The 19,846-nt window shown below is 37.5% G+C and overlaps 1 long non-coding RNA gene and 1 pseudogene across 2 annotated transcripts in view; both read left to right on the top strand.

The window, feature by feature from the left end:
• The window catches only part of LOC311583035, a 32,887-nt gene extending 29,316 nt beyond the window's left edge, over nucleotides 1–3,571 (top strand). Inside the window, exons 5-6 of the long non-coding RNA XR_014774368.1 lie at nucleotides 2,073–2,131; nucleotides 3,439–3,571. This is a non-coding gene — a long non-coding RNA (uncharacterized lncRNA). The remainder of the gene's footprint in view (nucleotides 1–2,072; nucleotides 2,132–3,438) is intronic.
• A 1,738-nt stretch (nucleotides 3,572–5,309) lies between these two features.
• LOC311582493 (tumor protein D54-like) lies at nucleotides 5,310–5,921 on the top strand (annotated as a pseudogene). The gene has a single exon. The product of its transcript is annotated as a tumor protein D54-like (transcript).
• Nucleotides 5,922–19,846: the final 13,925 nt, after the last annotated feature.

Here is a 19,846-nt window from a genome sequence, read left to right as displayed (position 1 = left end):
GAGGATGATCTTTTCGAGTCCCATCCATTTGCATGCAGATTTCATGATTCCCTTGTATTTAATGGCTGAGTAGTATTCCACTGTGCAAATATACTAGTGTAATAAAAATATGACAATCATAGATCCAATGGCTGAGTTATTTCATGTATTGCTTTCAATGAGTCCAAAGAGGTAAAGATATATAAAATATGAGACGCTAAATGTGTACTGTTGTACATTATGCCAACTGTTTGAGCAGTACAGAAGTGGAACTGGGGATTGAGGTTATAATGAAAATAATCAACCAATAACCAATATGTTTTTTCAGGAACTGAATGTTCAATGCCAGATTATATATTTGTACACAGAAGAATGTGGGAAACGGGGTAAAGAGTAGTATCAGGGTACACATGACTTGACTGGGAACCTGGGGACCTTTTGTAAGGAGGGCAGTGAGAGGCAAATATAGAACAAAGAAAATGGATAAAAGAACAATAAGAATGTCTAACATAGCCACAATGATTTTTACTATTAATTCTTTCCCAAAATGTACTCCTATAACACACATAACTGATATATATGTATATACATATATACATATGTATATGATGAGCCTGGGCTTATGGGGGTCCCTTCAAAGATAAGAGGAACAAATCAATTTTTAAAAACCCAGAATTATATCTTTGAAAGGAACTGAAAATACAATAGGAGAGATTGTAGTTATCTCTGTTGTTTCTGTGGATTATATTCTCTGAAAAAAATAATAACCAAAAGCCCAGGCATGGTGGCACATGTTTGTAATCCCAGCACTAGGGAGGCAGAGGCAGGCAGATAGCTGTGAGTTTGAGGCCAGCCTTGTTTACAAAGCGAGTCCTGAACAGCCAAGGCTACACAGAGAGACATTGTCTTGAAAACCTGAAAAAAAAAAAAGATAACCTAAGTAAAGTAAGCACTAAAATAATAAAACTCGCTCTAAATCTCTAAGTCCTGGAATTTTGCTTCATTCTAAGCTGCAGCCAACTGTGTCTTTCTGTGATTCATTTGTAATTTTATCATATTCGTTATTTTATAATTTCTTTGGAAAAGCCATTATTCTTGTCCACTTTGGAAACCTTCATACGTATCTTAGATATTTGTGTGGTTTCTTATTTGGAAGTGTTTGAATATTTAGTGAAGGTGAATGGCATAGTAATTGTCAAACCATGTAAATTCTGGGAAAATCATATCAAAGGGGTTTGTGTGACTAAAGAACAGGGAGAAAATGTGACAGTGTGTTCTATTGCATGGATTTGTGTCTCAGTGTATGTAACAACACAAAACCAAACATTAGATGGACATATGTAGGACAAAATATTATTTTTTACGACTTTTTCATTAAAATTTCACAATGTTGATAGTTTGTCATTAAATAAAAATAAGTACATGTGAAATTAAACAGAGCCAAGAATGTTGGTTACAATTTCAACACATTTTATTATTAGAACATCACGGAAAGTGAAATGAATGTGATGACAATATTACCTAATTAGATGGAGTAAACCTCCATTTTCGTTTATATATGACTGATTAACCTTAATAGTTTCTCAGTAAGTGTGTGCATATTTAATATCAGTGTGATTCTATTTAATAACACATTTCACAGCATTTTTAAAAAGCAGTGGACATTAGCCCTCAGTATTCTGTAGTAAACAAGCAGAATGAGTGTGCTGCCATCTGCGGTCCAACCCCAGGTTGGTCCACAGAACCCATAGTGCTGCCTCTAACTGCCACCATGATGTATGTGACTCTTCTCTCTTTCTCCACAACATTTACTCTAGAAGGAAAACTCTCCACAAGAATATTCACACTTGCATAAGAGATCTTCCTACTTGGATCAATGTAATGAAAAACTCATCTTGAATTTAGCTAATATCTGCCGTTATGTTTTTTTTCTTCAACAATCCCATTTCAGATAGACACAAACAGATGGATACCATTCCTCTAGATGAAAGTCAGCTGCATAATTGAGCCATGGTACATAGTAAGCATATGCAGAAATGCTAATGAATTCAAACATGATAGATGTGATTTTGTATTTTCTGTTTCTTTGACAGATGATCTTGCTAATGAAATTTGGAAAAGTAATATTACAAGGATGGCCATGAAAATGAAGGTGACTGGCTCTTTATGATTAGCAATTTAAATATGCAGTCATTTCAAAACATCTGTTTCATTCTGTTTGTCATAGATTATGCAACTAATGTTGGCTTGCTAGCCTTGAGTCGGCCTGAAAAGATGCTAAACCAGTAAGTTTAAAGCTACAGTTTACCTCTGTGCTGGATAAATTATTAAAAAATATTTGACACTTTAGGTTAGAAAAAAATAGCCTATCTTTTTCCTGTCTTTAAATACAATGTCAACTAAAATATGAAAATATATTTTAAAATTATTGTGACCAGTCTTATTTAATATCATGTCTTCACTTTGCTATGGTACTTTTATTTGGTGGTAATATAGTATAAATCGTGTGCAACCACTGGAATTTTTTATTAATTTATTTATGTATCCACTTCACATCCTGGCCATAGGTCCCTCTCTCTTCTTCTCTCAGGTTAACTCTCCCTCCTCCATCCCCTCTATTTCTCAGAAAAGCAGGGGCCACCTACCCACCCACCACAGCTCATCATGTCACATTTGGTCTGAGTTCATCCTCTTCCCCTGTGGCCTGGCAAGGCAGTCCTGCCAGAGGGAAGTGATCAAAACTCAGGCAACAGAGTCCATGTCAGAGACAGGTCCCTACTCCTATTACTAGTGGACTCATGTGTAGTCTGAGATGCCTATTGCATATATCTGTGTAGGGGACCTATGTCCAGTCAAAGCATGGTCCCTGGTTGGCAGTTCAGAGTTCATAGGTCCCTCAGTGGGTCTTCTTGTGGAGCTCTTGTCACCTCTAGGTCCTTTTATCCTTTCCTTCACTCTTCCACTCAACTCCCTATGTTTTTGCTCAATGTTTAGCTGTGAGTTTCAGCATCTATTTTGAACCATTCCTGACTGGAGCCTCTCAGAGGACAACTGCAACCATAGCAGAGTCTCATTAATAGTGTCAAGAATTGTCTTTTTTCCATGGGATGGGTCTTTAGCTGGGCCAGACATTGGTTGGGCATTCCCTCAATCTTTGTCCTTTCAGTTCATTGTTCCTGCACATCTTATAGGCAAGATAAGTTTTGATCAATGGTTTTGATCAACGACTCCATTAGGAGTCTTTTCTAGTTAGAGGGTATTCTCTTCAGTCACCATGGCCCCTGATGAGAGGAGTCTCATCTATGGTCCACCTTATATCTTCCTAGAGGCCTATTCTGAGTTAGGTCTCCTGTTTGTCACAGAGATGCCACACCCACAGTTTCTGGGGTTTCTCCAATGCCATTGGAGCTGTGATTGTCATATTTTTATTCATGTCTTATGTTTTGTTTAATTCAATAGTTTCTTGGATGTAAAAGGAGAGAAGAGAAAAGGAGAGGGAAGGAAAAGAGAAGACAAAATACCAAAGGTGGTGAAGACCAAAGAGCACAGAGATTGTATTTAGTATGCTTCTTTAAGTTTTCCCAAAGTAAAGTAACAAAATGAATGCATGGCTTGGTGGACATTATTTATTGAGGCTTTGTCCTTCGGCTTTGTTCTTATTTCCTTGCCTCCTTCATTGTATGTTTCTGTAGTCAATTTAATGACACTTTAAAAGGTATCTATAAGAAATGTTTTTATGGAGGACTCCAAGATGACAGTGCCCAGAACACATGATGTCTGGATAGCTGGACATTAATTTCAGTCACTGAGGAGCAAGCATATGGCCGCAATACTGACTGCAAAATGCCTGTGTGTCTATTTCCCTGGTGAACAATGGGACTATGAACCTTCCTGAGGAGGGATCCCAGGGCTCCAGAATCAAACATACTCCTGATGCCCCAGGCCCAAAGGACACAGGGCCCCAGCTTCTAATTTATGTCTCTATCCACCTCCCCAAGGACACCACCCAGGACCCCAGGGGCACCTAGTCCCAGGCTCTGGTCCATGGCTCTACCCACCTTCCCAAGGAGACCAGAGGAACCTCAGGATCATCCAGGTTAGAGCCCTCTCCCCCCACCCCCACCCCAGCACATGCTTCAATCCCCTGCCCGTGGGTCCTACTGAGAAACAGCCAACAAAGGAGCGCTATGAGCTATTCTCTGAGATAGAGCCTCTGGCCCACATCCCTACCCAGCATCCTCAGGAGGACTGTGAGACTCAGGACCATACAGTCTCCTGCTCAGGGCTCTTCCAAGGGACACGAGGAACAACCAACCAACACCAAGGACAATCAGATGGCTAAAAGCCAGCATAAGAACTAGTAAAACCCAAGGCTGGGTAGATATTAACAGAACAGTAGAGTCCTCAATAGTCTTCACCAACTAGCTGTATGCTTTATTTTACACTTTATTGTTATGTATATGAAGGATGGGGCGCACATGTAACATATGTAGCTGTCAGAGGGTAATTTACAGTGTAAGTTCTCTCCTTGAAGCCTGTGTGTCCCAGGAATTGGACTCAGGTCCTCAGGCTTTACCCATGAAGCATTCTCTTCAGTTACATGATAAAAGAATGCTGGGAAAGAGGAGAATAGAGTCCCACAGAGAGGAGCACAGGACCTGGTTATCTGATACCAAATGCTCAGCCCTATACGTGTAACATGATACGGACTGAGTGGGCTGAATTGATATATTTAGGGATATATCTGCACACATCTATATGTATGTAATGGCAAATAATAATATTAAAAAAAGGCTGTATACTTGAAAAAGCAATAAGTGTTATATGAGAGGGGTTGGTGGAAGAAAAGGGAAAGAAGAAATTGTGAAACTACATCATTATCTTGGTAAAAATTAAATAATGGAATAAAAGCTATGCAAACCGAAAAACAAAACAAATCATCAAACAAACAAACAAACAAAAAAACCACAACCTAGAAAAGAATCTCAAGGTTCCTTTCCGGGAGAAATGGAAACAGTGCAAGGCGGCTGAGACAAAACCTTGAAAATGATATGGTGTGAGTATAACTTTTCATTTGCACCCATAATTAAGAATCAATGTTATATAGGAATTAAAAACCAAATCAAACAGATACAGAGAACTTGATGCTTACATGACTGGGAGAATACTTGCCAGTTTTTAATTCACTTACTAACACTGAAAGAAAAGAAAGAATAAAGTAAATTAAAGTACATTTAAAATCACTTAAATAGGCAGTACTCAGAGCTTGGCTCCTGTAGTACCTGTGATGCCTGCACCAACACCAGCTAACGGCAAGCTGCCGCCTGAACATGGACTCCACCAGCCAACATAGCAACCTGAACTCCCCCAACAAAAGTGTGCTGTCTGATTTTATGACTGAGGCATGTTCCTGTTGACCCAGGTGTGGCCCCTCGGACTCCAGTTGTAGACGATCTGACAGAGGTGGAGGAGGAAGAGCTTCAGGCTGAGCTTGCTAAGGTAGAAGAAGAAACCATCGCTCTGCGCCGGCTCCTGGAAGCCAAAGAGATGCATTGTGGGAGCTGAAGCAGAACTCTCCAGGAGCTGACAGGACGCCCAGGTCTCTGCTGCTTGCGTGAAAACATCTGAGAAACTTGGAGAGTGCAAAGAGAAGGTGACGCAGCCTGACCTCCATGAGAAGACTCAAGGAACTCTTCCACAGGCAAGACAGAAAACATGTGTTGCCCTGTCCACCATGGGCTCTGCCATCAGCAGGTAGCTACTCAAACCGCCGCTTGATAAGTATGCCGGTCATGAGGAAGTCTGCAACCTTCAAGCCGTTTGAAGACCGAGTGCAGACCATAAAGTCCAAGACTGCAGGAGGCAGAGAGAATGGCAAAGATTATCTCCCGTCCTCACCTGGAAGAGATGGCCAGCCTTTGCCAGATCATGCCCCTTCCTAAGCCTGTCATCACTTGCAAGCCACAGAATACAGATGCACACCCTCATCACAGCTGCAACTCTGCATAGCAGAAGTGCCAGCCGTTGCATGTGGCTGCTTCCTGTGCGTGAGTTAAAGGATAATCTTGTACACATACAGGTCTTTTAAAAATGTTTATTATTATGTATACAGTGCTCTATCTGCCTGCATGTACACAGGCAGGCCAGAAGAGAGCATCAGATCACATTATAGATGGTTGTGAGCCACCATGTGGTTCCTGGGAATTGAACTCAGGACCTCTGGAAGAGCAGTCTTAACCTCTTAACCTCTGAGCCATCTCTCTAGCCCCATGTACAAGTCTTATACTAAATTTCATAGGTGAAGCAGATCACTGTGTCATCCTTTCCAGGATCACAGGTAATGACCAGGGTGGAGGGACCTGAGGAGGGGCCTGAGAAGTACATGTTCCCTGTGAAAGTCTCACCAGAATGTTGAGGAGAAAATTTTCTGCCATTCAGTGAACAGAATTTCCTTGCCTGCTGTCCTCCCTTAGCTCAAGAGGAATGCACTTGCTGAGGTCATATTACGTGGTCAGTTCTTATGTGGATGTGAGTAATGAGAGAGTTCTTTATTCTCTGAGGAATAAAAAAGGAAACGTAAACAAACACTTCATTCTTACAATAACAGTCTGGCTTTGGCAGAAGCGGATTCACTATTTTTCAAATGTGATGGGCTTTTCACATATGAAGTAGAAAAAAAGTTAGGCAAAACAACTGTAGCCTCACTATTGAAGAATATTATTCTGGGGCCAGATGTAGTGGTGAACAGCTTTAATCCCAGCACTCGAGAAGCCGAGGCAGGTGGCTTTCTGGGAGTTCTAGGGCAACCTGGTCTACAAAGCCAGTCTCGGCCAGGCAGAGCTACACAGAGAAACCCTGACTCAAAAAAACAAAACACAACAAAAAATTCTTTTGAATTCAAGCTGAAAATCAAGCCTTATGCGCATATGTGTGTGTGTGTGTGTGTGTGTGTGTGTGAGAGAGAGAGAGAGAGAGAGAGAGAGAGAGAGAGAGAGAGAGAGAGAGAGAGAGACTTAATGGGTTATGAATACTAAGTAGAGTATTTTATCTCATACTCTTGTCAGTACCAGTTAGTACATTTTATTTCTCTAACACTTTCTCCTGGTGTGCAAAACTTGGTTCTCTTGAAGAGTGGCATTGCTCAGTAGCTTTCCACTTGTGTTGGGCTCTTGTGCTGTAGATCAGGAGGGCTGAGGGTAGAAAACAAGCCTCTATCATTAGCATCTGAATGGGGTGCACCCTGCACAGCATTGCTTTACTGCTACTGGGCAGGGTTCTGTTCCTTAGTTTCTGCCTGCCTGCCCATTACATGAAGAATTATGAAAAGCAGAAACAACCCTGCAGGTCAGGTGGGGATATGGTTTTGGTTCAGCCAGAACTCTCTTGTCATCTCTTCTCAGAAACTACAAAGATTTCTTTCTAAGTTCTCTCCTCCTGCCTCCATTTGCCTCGTTTTGCAGCCTCTCCACACCAGAGCCCTGAATGTTGGGAGACATGGTCTGGAAAGAGGGGCAGCTCTGTACTTAATAGCTCTTAGCAGGGCAAAGACATTGTCTGTTGTGTGCACGTCTCTCTGCTCCTTGGGTGAGGTGGAGTTTGTTCATTCTAGCATCCAGTTTGATATAGTGTAACCTGTCTTTTGCTTATGAAGTACCCTGGGTTTCTTTGGCACTCTTAGAATTCTGTATCACAGGATGCAAGGAAGAGCAAGGAACTGGGGAGCTGGGGAAGAAAACTCTTGAATGTCTCCTTTTCCAGGCTGAAAAACAATAGCTGTATGAGGGAGCAGGCTACAGGAGTCACCGATGCATCTTCCTACAAAGAATGACCGGCAATTTTTCAATACAACTCCTTTGGAAGAAAACACACACACACACAAATCACTTAAATATGTATATTTCTTATTTCTAAGAAAATATAAAGGAGTAAATGCACTAGAAAAATATCACCATATGTATGTATGTAAGTTCCATAAATAAATATTACTTTGAACAACTATATAGATTAACAAAAATAGAAATAAGTAAGCTTAAACAAATTGTTAAAAGCAAATGGTACATATTCATTATAAATTCAGAAAAGTATAGTAAAGTATGACTCCCACAAAAACAGAATTGTAAAGAAAGACTAATTCTGTTTGTCTTTTTTTTTTTTTTTTTTTTTTACCATAATTAACCTTGTTAACAAAACCTAACTTAACAAGATCAGCCCCTGTGCCCATCAGTTGGTTCTCTCTCATGAAGACCAGCCTCCGGGACCTTGTTCCAGAAACTGCATCTCAGGACCATGAGATTACATATCAACAACTGCACAAAAGACTGTGAGGCATGCCAGGCCAGTCAAAACACGGCCTGACATGTTTTCCTCTAACAGTTATATATGAAGCCTGTATATAATACACAGCTTAAAAGCTCAAAAGTTACATTACAGATTGAATTTTAAAAGTCTAAAAATAATTTATGAACACTTAACTGTTTAATGCAGTGTTTCATCTTTGCTTTTTCTCATGCCAGTTTAGGCTTTTATTTTTTTATTAAGAGTTCTCTTTTGAGGAAGAAAGGAAGATGACTATAAAGATTTATAACGGCCATGGCACTCACAGGCACAGCTGGTTGCCTTAGATTGCTTCTTTATGAAAACATTTTTCTTCCATGGCTCAACATAGTTACTTTTCCTTCACTGAAACTATGAATTTACTTTCTCTTACTGTAGAATATTGGAATTTATTATAAATCTTGAATTTATACCTTGGAGTTTACCACCTCCAAACACACAAAAGCAAAACCACACAATACATGTCATCAGAATTTATAAGGCCACCAATGATTCTGACCATCTTCTTTCAGATTGGAGGAAAAGGAAGAAAAGTATATCCAGCCTTATCAAATTAAATAATCATTGAGGTAAGGTCCAAAAAAACTAAAACAGATTTATATCTTGAAATTAAATTATTTCCCATGGATTGTATTAGACTTTTTGAGAGATGACCTAGATTTCTGAAAAAAAAAAAAAAAACAGCTACTAACTAACCAAGTACAGGATTTGTTTTCTTTCAGTGAAATTGTGAGTCTATTCATATAAAACGTGCTTTGGAACTGTGGTATGTAAATATATATTAAATATAAATATTTCATTTTCTAAGTTATTTGTGCTAATAGAAGCCAGAGTAATCTTTTTGGGGTGTCTGCCCCTGAGCAAACTCAAACAGTGTAGTTGTTGCAGAGTAAACAGAGACAACTGACAAACGCTGATGTCTAGAAGAATAGATTACAGATTTAAGATCTCTTTTTACTATAGGCTTAGAATTCTATGAAAATGTAGTTTAAAGATAGTGGACCATACAGTGTACACCCATGTAGGAATAAAACTCAGTGCATAAGAAAGATTGACTGAAATAAACTTTTCCTACTTTGTAGTGTAGATGATTATACATATAGTAAAAGAGGCTAGGTTATTAAAATTTGTTATCATAAAATTTGTTATCATAAAATTTGTTATCATAAAATTTGTTCAGATATTTTCTGTTTGTCTGGAGTGCCCCCAAAACACTGCCAGTCTAAAAGCAGTCTGTCATGTATTAAATGTGTTTTCTTTGGAGAAGACTTTCTTTACATTCTTTAAATTAGAGTCATAGGGTTAATCATCATCATCATCATCTGTTGTTTGTATTTTCTAATTGTAACTCAACTAGTAACACCAGACATATAATGAAAAATCAAACACATGCTCTGTACTGCTTGGAGAATCTTTATTCTGTCTTCGTTCTGTGAAACTTGTGTAAATAAAGAAGTACCTGGTTGCTAGTAAGTCAGGGCCACAGTAAGGGGTCTGACTACAGGACACTCAGAGCTGCTAAATTCCCCTGACAGTCCCCTGACTCACTCCATCCCTTCCCCTCCCACTACCTCCTCATCCTCTCTGTGGGCAGCATTGTCAACAAAGACCCTCAGATCCCCATGCAGGGGACATCCCACTTTCTCCCTCTGGCAAATAGTGATGACAATGAGGATTAGGTGAATGGTAATAATGTCTTCTGTCATCAGCCGAGGAGTAGCAGCACGGCTGTGTGAACCTCACAGGCAGATATAAGAGTACCCTGAAGAACAGAAGTCACTAGGACACATTGTAACCACTCTTGTAAGAAAGTGAAGTAGTGCTAACTCTTTAAACCAGTGGAAGAAAAGGCTCACTCTAACCCTAAGATATTTTTTTCTTAATGAAAGTTGATTTGAGAAATACTAGAAGCCAGAACAAAGTGAGAGCCGTTTTATAAATAAAAGCCACCCAAAAAGAAGCTCTCAACTCCAAATGCTATGCCAAGTGAGAAGGCCCTTCAGCAACTGTCAACAAGGCACTGCCACTTGAGGGAAACAGAATTTGCCACTAGCCAATTATCCTTCAGGAATGACTACAGGAAATGACGGAAATAGAAAAGTGAATAAGACATCAGGAATTGTAGCAACAGTAAGAAAGAAGTATTATATAAAGCAGATAATAGCGTAGATTTTAAGACATATTTGATCTTTGAAAATAACTGATTTTACTGCAAATGGGTTTTTTAATGTGTTTACAACAATTATAATAACACAAGACATTCTAAAGTGTCACAGGGAAAGGATAGACCGTGCTTCAACATTTCTTTAAAGTGGTACATGGACCAATTGAGATGTAATACGAATAGATTAATAAAATATTTTTAAAAATAAAGTGGTACATGACCACAGCAGAGAGCAAAGAGTGGCAAGTGTTGGTTTTGATCTCATCCACTTCCTAAACACACACAGCAAACCATTCCTGTAATGGATAAGAAAGCAGGAAATGAAAAAAAATTAAGAGAATAAAAAATTAGTACAAGTAAGTATTAACTTCAATGATGAGAATAACGCAAGGAAAATAAAATACGAGTTGGCTATATAGCTTTTCATAAACAAGTCAGTTGCATACTATCTGTAGAAAATTCATTTAAAACATGATATAAACTTCAAGTTTCATTAAGGTTTAAGTTGTAAATATTAATGAAAATCATGCATGTAGCAAGATACAAAGTAACATCGACTTAAGGAAAACAAAATTTACCAAAAGATAAAGGAGAAAAGGTGGATGGGAGAGCACAGATAAAACAAAGGGAAAGAAGGGCAGTACACACAGTCCAGTATTAATAGAGCCATTCATTTTCTCTTCTCCCCTAGTAGCCTGCATTTTACATCTCAATGCAAGTTATCCAGGAGAAAAAAGAGTGATGTGATTTATTCAAGATTTATTCTCTTTGTCCTACAGATGACAAAGCAACAAATGACTTAACTAAGTGGTTTTGGATAAGCAAGAGCAGTGACAATGGTGTGACTTGTTAGGGGTGTCCCTAGAGCCTCCCTGACCAATAACTCACAGAGAAGTAACAGCTGAAAATATAGAAACCTGAACTCAATTACAGTGTTTGTTCTCATATTCTTCTGTGAATTAAATAAAAGGCAGAGTTGAAAACTTGAATGCCGCATACGAATTTGGTGTGGTAATAACATTATAGTTCATATAAGATAGCAGAGCTGGGTCAGGTTTCAACGTTTAAGAGCAAAGGCTTCTTTAACAGATAATCTGGCTTCATCATCTCAAGAACCCACTGCTCACAAATGTCAGCTGGATCCAATCTCAGGAGGATCTACTGCCCTCTCCAGCCTACAGTGGGCACTGCAGGCACAGGATGCACAGATGTATGTGTGGCCCAAACATACATACACACACAAAATAGAAATTATTTTAAATTTTAAAATTTTGAAACAATATATTTACATAACATCTAGAAATGCCCACTGAAGCATTTAAATATAAAATAGCATGTAAGACACTTTTGTCTAGATGAGATGAGGACAATATACAAGGCATAAAGGTAAAAATTGAAAGCATTAAGTTTTTAAATTTTGTGTATTATGCTTTATTTTTAGATTTTAAAATTTATTTTACATTTTAATTGTCACCTCCTTCTTTATTCTCCTTTAAGGCCCTCCCATATACCCCCCACCTTACCGTAGAAGTGAAAGCCTCTTTTACTTTATTATTCTTTTTCCATGTGTGTGTGCATATTTTAGAGAAACTATTATTTTTAAAGAGACTTGGACGTAGAGATTTTGGAGGGTCATAGAGACTATGGATATCTTAGTGATGCTAGATCGAGATGGGATATTTTAGAGACTAAAGTTTTTTATTATTAATTAAGGTATTTATTTTAAATTTTAAATTTATCATTTGCTTAATTTTTACTTATTTTTACATTTTTATTTATTTTATTTATTTTTTTATTCACTTTACATCCTGGTCACAGCTGCCCATTCTCTTCTCCTCCCAGTCCCACCATCCCTCCCTCTCTTCCTCTCCTATTCCTCAGAAAAGGGGAGCCCACCTTCCTATCCACCCCAGCTCATCATGCCACATCAGGGTGAGCTCATCCTCTTCCCCTGTGGCCTGGCAAGGTAGACCTGCCAGGGGGAAGTGATTTAAAACCTCGCATCAGAGTCCACATCAGACACTGCCCCTTCTCCCCTTACTAGAGGACCCACGTGAAGCTTGAGGTGCCCATTGGCTACATCTGTGTAGGAGGCCTAGGTCCAGTCCAAGCACGGTCCTTGGTTGGTGCTTCAGTCTCAGCAGGCCCCCTGGGACCTGGCTAGCTGATTCTGTTCATCTTCTTGTGGTGTTCTTGTCACTCTCAGATCTCCTGAATTTTCAACAAGTGTTTTTCTAATAAACTGCTTTGTACACTCTTATCCTGTGAGTGTGTGTGTGTGTGTGTGTGTGTGTGTGTGTGTGTGTGTGTTTGCTTGTCTTTCTGTCTGTGTATCTCTGTGTGGTGCACAAAAAGTGGAAGGAAGAGATTCTTTTATGTATTTGTGAGTGTGTAGAATATAGTATAGGTTCATAAATTAGACTTTCAGGTAAATGGTACAAACAAAGCAACATTACACAACTGGAATGTGTGAGTGAACAAAGCTACAGGAATGCAGGAAGTGATCTATTTATTGAAAGTGTGTAGTATTTAATGTATTGAAAAACTATAATACATTAAAAGAATTAGAATCTTATGAAGGCAACATCATTATTTTTATGAGTATTGTCCTGGTATTTTATCTGCTCTGCTTTACAATCTGCATATATCTACAATTTTCTTCAAGGAGGATAAATCAACGAGAAATCTCTTTCCTTTGTGCATTTCTACTACTTCTGTGATGGTGCCAGACACACTTATGGGAAAGACATTTGGGGCTTGGTATGGCAGCTGTCACAGCCATGCTTTGCACATTTCCTATGGAAGATGCACAGTACATGGGAAATTGGCTGCTCTGTCTGCAGTTATCCCTTTGGGGATGACATGTCCTTCACACTGATGGATGTGATCTGGAAATATAAAATGTTGACACTGGTGTAGAAGTCCAGCCTCTGATGGTGTGTGCATGAAAATATGGAAAGCTGTAAATAAACTAATCAAAATGAAAATTAACATCATTGCTTATTCCAAACAAACCATGGCTTGAAATTTATCTAATTTATATTATATATGTGAAAAAAACTTCTATAGTATTTGAACAAAACTGAACTTAAATTTTTAAAAGAATGAATTTGGTATAACAAAATAGAAAAGTTTTTTGTTTTCTAAATAGTGTTTTCTCATATAAATGGTTTTACTATATGCCTAAATTTATAATAGTGTGTAAAATAAAAGACTTTCTGTTACACTTGAGAGTGAACAAGATGGTTTAATTTGCATTACCAGTAAGCATGGAAACATGTATGTTGTGATTCAGATAAACCTCAGACTCTAAGTTCAGGATATATTAATAAAACCAAATAATTCTATTCTTAGGATTTGAACTATGAAATATTGAGTCACAAATGAAAAGATCTGCCTATAAATATCATACCTTGATCTGAAGTCCTGGTCCAGAATTTACAAATTGTATTGAGGATCTTAGCTAACCAAACAAAATGTGATTCCCATGTTATTCACTTGTATCTATTTTGCTACCTTTCTGGATTATTTGCAGTTTGTCACTCAAATTCTTTGCTTTACTTCAATGGCAGTGCACAATTGTCATAAAGCAAATGATTTTGGTAAGGCAGTTTTATCTGATTCTGCACTTAAGATGTCCCAGGACATTTGTCTTTCTTCTTGAATTTAAGATTGTATGTCATCTGAGAGGTTAAAGTAGAGAAAAAATACTCATAACATTTATATGGGAATAGTGAGAAAAGAAAATAAACTATAGCCTCTATATTTCCTGATTTCTCTGTGTTCTTTACTGCCTGGATGAGCAGTGGTGACCAAAGTTACAAAACCAAGCTCTCAAAGTAATGTCAGTGTGGCATATGTCTTAACTCATCAACAAAAACATTCTTCGATATTTACTTAAATTTTGTGTAATTACTTAAGGATAAATAATTATCTTGTATAAATTCTACTTTAGCCTTTTGTCTGTGCTTCCTGAAGACATTTGAAAACCCATTCTTTTTGTTATAAGGATTAGGGGAATGTTTTTGTTTTTTGGTTTTTGGTTTTATTTTTGTTTGTTTGATATTTGCATTTTATTTTCTTATTATTACATAACTTTGATATTACTCATTGACAAATATTAGTTCTACCTTAAATAATTTGATCATGCCATGACACTTGTTTAACCATATGATTAACCATTTAATTTTCTGCAATGTCATACAAGTAATTTCTATTGTTTTAACTATTCTGCAAGTAAGGAAATACTCTATGGACTTCTCTGTGTTAATTTCCCAGACTCTCTAGAATGTAAATAATAATATATGTGAAACATTTAAAAGGAAAGGTGTCTTCTGAGTCTTTCATGGTGTGGCAGTAAGGATTAGATTCTACAAACTGAAGAAACATACACTGAGAGAGATGCTTTTCCTCAAAAGATAGTGGTGCTGGCTGGACCAGTGAGAGGCATTCCATGAAGGATTAACCTATCATTTTTAAGCTCTAAGATTGTTCATTTGGTCTGGCAATATCTCAGGTCCCTCACACACCACCAAAGACTGAAAAAATAAAATTGCAGGAATGGAATAAGAATTTCTGTTTAGAGAACATGTCTGCTTTTGGGAAATTACCAGAACATTGGAACACTAACAAATTTTTTTCTTGTTCAAGTTCATTTTAGTCTTTTCGTTTTTGTCTTTATTTTAGATTATTACACATACATACAATAAACTACCTACAGCAAGAAGAACCATGACACAATCAGGAATTATATAAATGTTATATTCTTAGTGTTTTAACTATTTGTATTTGACAGTCTTGAAGAAAATATCTTTCGTATCTTGGTGCATCACTTACTGGGTGATCTGTGAGGCCATCCCTGTGAAGTAGGAGATGCCATCACACCAACCTAACCAACTGTAGAAAAGAGCAGTAGTGACCAGTGCTATAAAAGCAAACTTTAAAGGTAATAAGTGTCAATGCTTAAACTCCAAAAATATTAAAATTAAGTCCAAATTCTCCTAAATTTTACTGAATAAAGCATCTAAGAAAGTCAAGATTTATTATTTAGCTTCTGGAAACAAAAATCACAATGATGCTTTTCATTTTCAAGTGATCACACTTTTGTTGCATGCATAAGTGTCTTTGCAGCTACCTCAGCAACATACTCACAATGTGATTTTTTCCCTTTATACCTAAATTATCAACTTCCTTTGTTTTTGTCTGTGTTGTCTTCTGTGCATTCAATCTATTATTAATGTTTATGGTAAACGTCTTGCTGTGTTTAATGGTTGATTATTGTGGCAGAAGTAAGGATATATGATTGACTACCCTATAATGAAAATTTTCTCTCCACTTCAGCTGCATACAAGTTCATTCAAGTATCTGCCAGTTACCATTTTTCTGTCTTTAAGTAATTGTTCTCTCTCTCTCTCTCTCTCTCTCTCTCTCTCTCTCTCTCTCTCTCTCTCTGTGTGTGTGTGTGTGTGTGTGTGTGTGTGTGTGTGTGTGTGTGTGTGTTCAATTCTGTAACCCACTATCTGAAAGCAGCCAGGCTATTTTAAAAGCTTTCCCTCATAGTAGCACAGTGCCTTTTATTCAATGCTACTCTATAAGTGATTATATATTAATACAATTCAGGTAAAACTGTTGTTTTTAACAAACTCTCAATCATAGAATTTTGCCAATAAAGACTCACGAGCCAGATGTTGGGAGCTCACAGAGGCATAGGAATTACCCAGCTTATCTTTCTCCTCCTCATCTGACATCCCAGAAGGCATGCCCAGTCTGCCATGCCATCTCAAAACAAAACCTTCAAACTGGGTGTCCCTCTTTCTCCTTCCAGTGTTTCTCTCTATCTACTGTCCTCAGTCTCTTTCTCTATGTTTTCTGATTTTTTGTTTTGATTTCTTTTTTTTCTTTTTTTATTAAACATTTTTTTATTTTTTACATATACACCTATATTATTATATATATATTCAATAAACTACCTATAGCAAGAAGAATCATGATACAATCAGGAATTGTATAAATGTTGCATTCTTAGTGTTTGGCTATTATTTTGTTTTTATCTTGTCAACTAGTTGCTTGCTCTGCCTCCTGACCTATGGATGACTTTATTTAATCTTGTTTACAACACTCAATCAGAAAGCTGTTGCCTTAAAAGCATTAACGCGACTATGGCTGGCACACACCATGGTACAGTCTTGGGGTACACACTGTGACTAGATATCCTGAAACAGACAAGCATAGAGCACCTATGCTTAAGACTATTATAGCCAGGTGTGATGGTGCATGCCTGTAATCTTAGCACTCAGAGAGGCAGAGGCAGGTGGATCTCTCTGAGTTGGAGGCCAGCCTGGGCTACAAAAGTGAGCCCAGGATAGCCAAGGTTGCACAGATATACTCTGTGTCAATAAACCAAAAAAAAAGGGGGGGCTATTATAAATATCCAAGTAAATTCATGTGTTTTTGTATGAGCTGATTATCTAGAGATATATTGGTTTCTACAGCTCTAGTCATTTTCATTTTGTGTTAATATGATAAACATCAAAGATTACTTTATGTCTCATTTTAATATTTTCAAGTATATTTTTCTTCCCAGTTATTAAAAACAGAGGGTCTTCAGAATCTTGAGTTTTGATCAATGCATCAAATTTATATGAGAGGACTTGAAAAATTATTATCAAAACTGTTTAATTCAATTACAGAGTGTGACTCTAGGTTACATATGACTTAACTCATCAATAATAACATTCTTTGAGATATGCTTTTAAATGTAGCATAATTATTTAGGACTAATATTGCATTTTGCATAAGTTCAATTTTAAAGTCTTGATGGTGGTAATGTGTATTGTCGTGTTCTGGAATTTAAGTGTGAATAATGACATACTTATTTTTTGTTTGTTTTTCAAGACAGTGTTTCTCTGTGTAGCCTTCGATGTCCTGGACTCACTTGTAGACCAGGCTAGACTTGAACTCACACTGATCCACCTGCCTCTGCCTCCCAAGTGCTGGGTAACAGTATGTCAAGTAAATATAAAATATATAAATTCAAGTAAAATATAAATTTAAAAACAAACAAAATGACTAATATGTTATTCAGTGCTATTGGTGTATTTTTGTCATAAAATCAAAATACTACACTTGCTTAAAACATGCTAGTTGGGAAGGTAGCGCTATTTCAGCACTGAATGCTGAGTCAGGAGAACTGACATAAATAAGTTCCAGCCAACATGGCACACTCACTCAAACTCTATCTTAAACAGGAAAAAAGTAACATATATGTAACTTAAAAAAATAAATTTCAGGGTGGGAAATAGAGTAAGTGAGTAAAGCTCTTGCTTGACACACATGAGAAACTGACTGCAAATACTCAGCATCTGGTGAAAACTTAGGTGCAGAGCCAGTGACAGACACAATGGGATGCACAATGTGACATTTCTGCAGACAAATATCCAAACAAGTCTCTGCTCTGAAGACCTGTGCTGTGAAGCTGGGGCTGGGATTTTCAAGTACCTCTGAGTGCTGTCTAGTCCACACCTTACCATGATGTATTTACAGGGCTGAGCTGCGATCAACAGTAAAGCTATCAGTGTTGCCAAGAAGACCTCAGCTATGTATGTGCTCATTTGTCATGGAAGAATCAGAGGTTGGAACTTTAGAATGCTGTCCACCAATGCCTTGCAAGCCAGATAAGTCACCTTTATGTGCGTTGAATTTGTCATTGGCTACAGAACAGAGAACTGCCTGTTCCCCACTCTTTGAAGTTGTTTGTTGTTGTTGTTGTTTGTTTTGATTAGCTGATATAAATGCATGAAAGACAGATGACCAGGAGAAAGCATCACATCTCTAACCCTGACATTGTCTATTCAGTAACAGGTATAGTATACTCTTGCTGTCCAGCCAGATGAGCCAACTCATGAGTCCCAGGTTCTCCTAGAAACCTTGTTTCAAAGAGTGAGGTGGAGAAATGAGAAACAATTGTGGACGTCACCTAGAACAACAAATATACTTAACAGAACTCAATAACTTGGCTTTGGGGCTATATGGACACATCCACAAACACACACACACACACACACACACACACATGCTTGGGGCAACATGTTATTCAGCTGTTTCTGTTTTTAAACCATATTTTGTTTGAGTAAACAAATTTTTATATTTATCAAATATTTGTGTGGTTAAGGCTGTGGTCAGTGTGATAAGTTCTCCTGAAAGCAGAAAACTTTGGATAATGATGATGATGATGATGTTTTGTTGTTGTTGTTGTTGTTGTTGTTGTTGTTGTTGTTCTTCTTCTTCTTCTTCTTCTTCTTCTTCTTCTTCTTCTTCTTCTAAATGATGTCATAGTGTAAGAACAAGCTGAAACATGAAAACAATAACTGAGTACAAAGTGAGACGTAGATATTTACTACACATCATTAAAATACTTTTTTTAAGTAAAAGTACATTCAACCTATTAGAGAATGTCAGGTAAAACATAAATCCTTCAATTATTGAAGGGGGATCATAGAGTTACTCTAGGAATGCCACTCCTCCAGACTCCATCAATGATGCACCTGCTTAGAAATGGACCTGAGAACACTTATGCCACAGGCAGGGTAGGAAACTTCCAAGAGCTGGCAAACATGGTCACTTTGCTCTCATCACACGCATCTGCTAGCTGTCTGTTATTCTGGAAATACACATACAGCAAGCAACGATGATCCTTCTTGTGACTAACATTAAGGACATGGTTTCTGAGTAGGTGTTCTCAAAAGAAATTTCACTGTTTAAAAAAAGAGAAAAACAGAAACATTTCTTCAGAAAAGAGACCCATCAGTCACAATGATCCTGAGCCTAAAATGTTTCACAAATTTATACAACTTGTAGTTTTCTAGCAAGGTGGTAATCATTCCTAGTTTTTAGCTAGGTGATAATTACTTCAATTTATAAAATACAATGACTGTACGTGGGTAAAAAATTCTTTGCATCTAGCTAGACAAAGGGCAAGAAGAAAGCAGTGAAGTACCATGACAGAGAAGGGATCAGGAAGGCTGAGTTTATAAGTGTATATAATTATCATTATAACAGCTTTTTATTTTTACATAATTTGTAGTTTGGTGGCAGGTTGATTATGACATTTTCACCATATAATTCCCTTTATTTGTCCTTATCAAGAGTGTTAATTGCTGTGACAGCTTTATTTTTAGGTATTAATTTGCTTTTCTCCCTGAAGATTAAATTCTATTCAAATCATGACCAAAATGCTTTTCTAAAGTTTTCATATCTAAAGGAAAAATATGTGACTTTACTTTCTTTTTATTGAATCACATTTATAAAACAACCTCATGTATGTTATTTTACTAATTATAGTCATTAACTTTCTCTCTAGTGCTCTAACAA

Source organism: Acomys minous, assembly GCF_964271855.1.
Source record: "Acomys minous genome assembly, chromosome: 14".
NCBI classification, from domain to species: Eukaryota; Metazoa; Chordata; class Mammalia; order Rodentia; family Muridae; genus Acomys; species Acomys minous.
The sequence above is the reverse complement of the archived record's forward strand: the minus strand, read 5'-3'. Positions and strand labels throughout refer to the sequence as shown.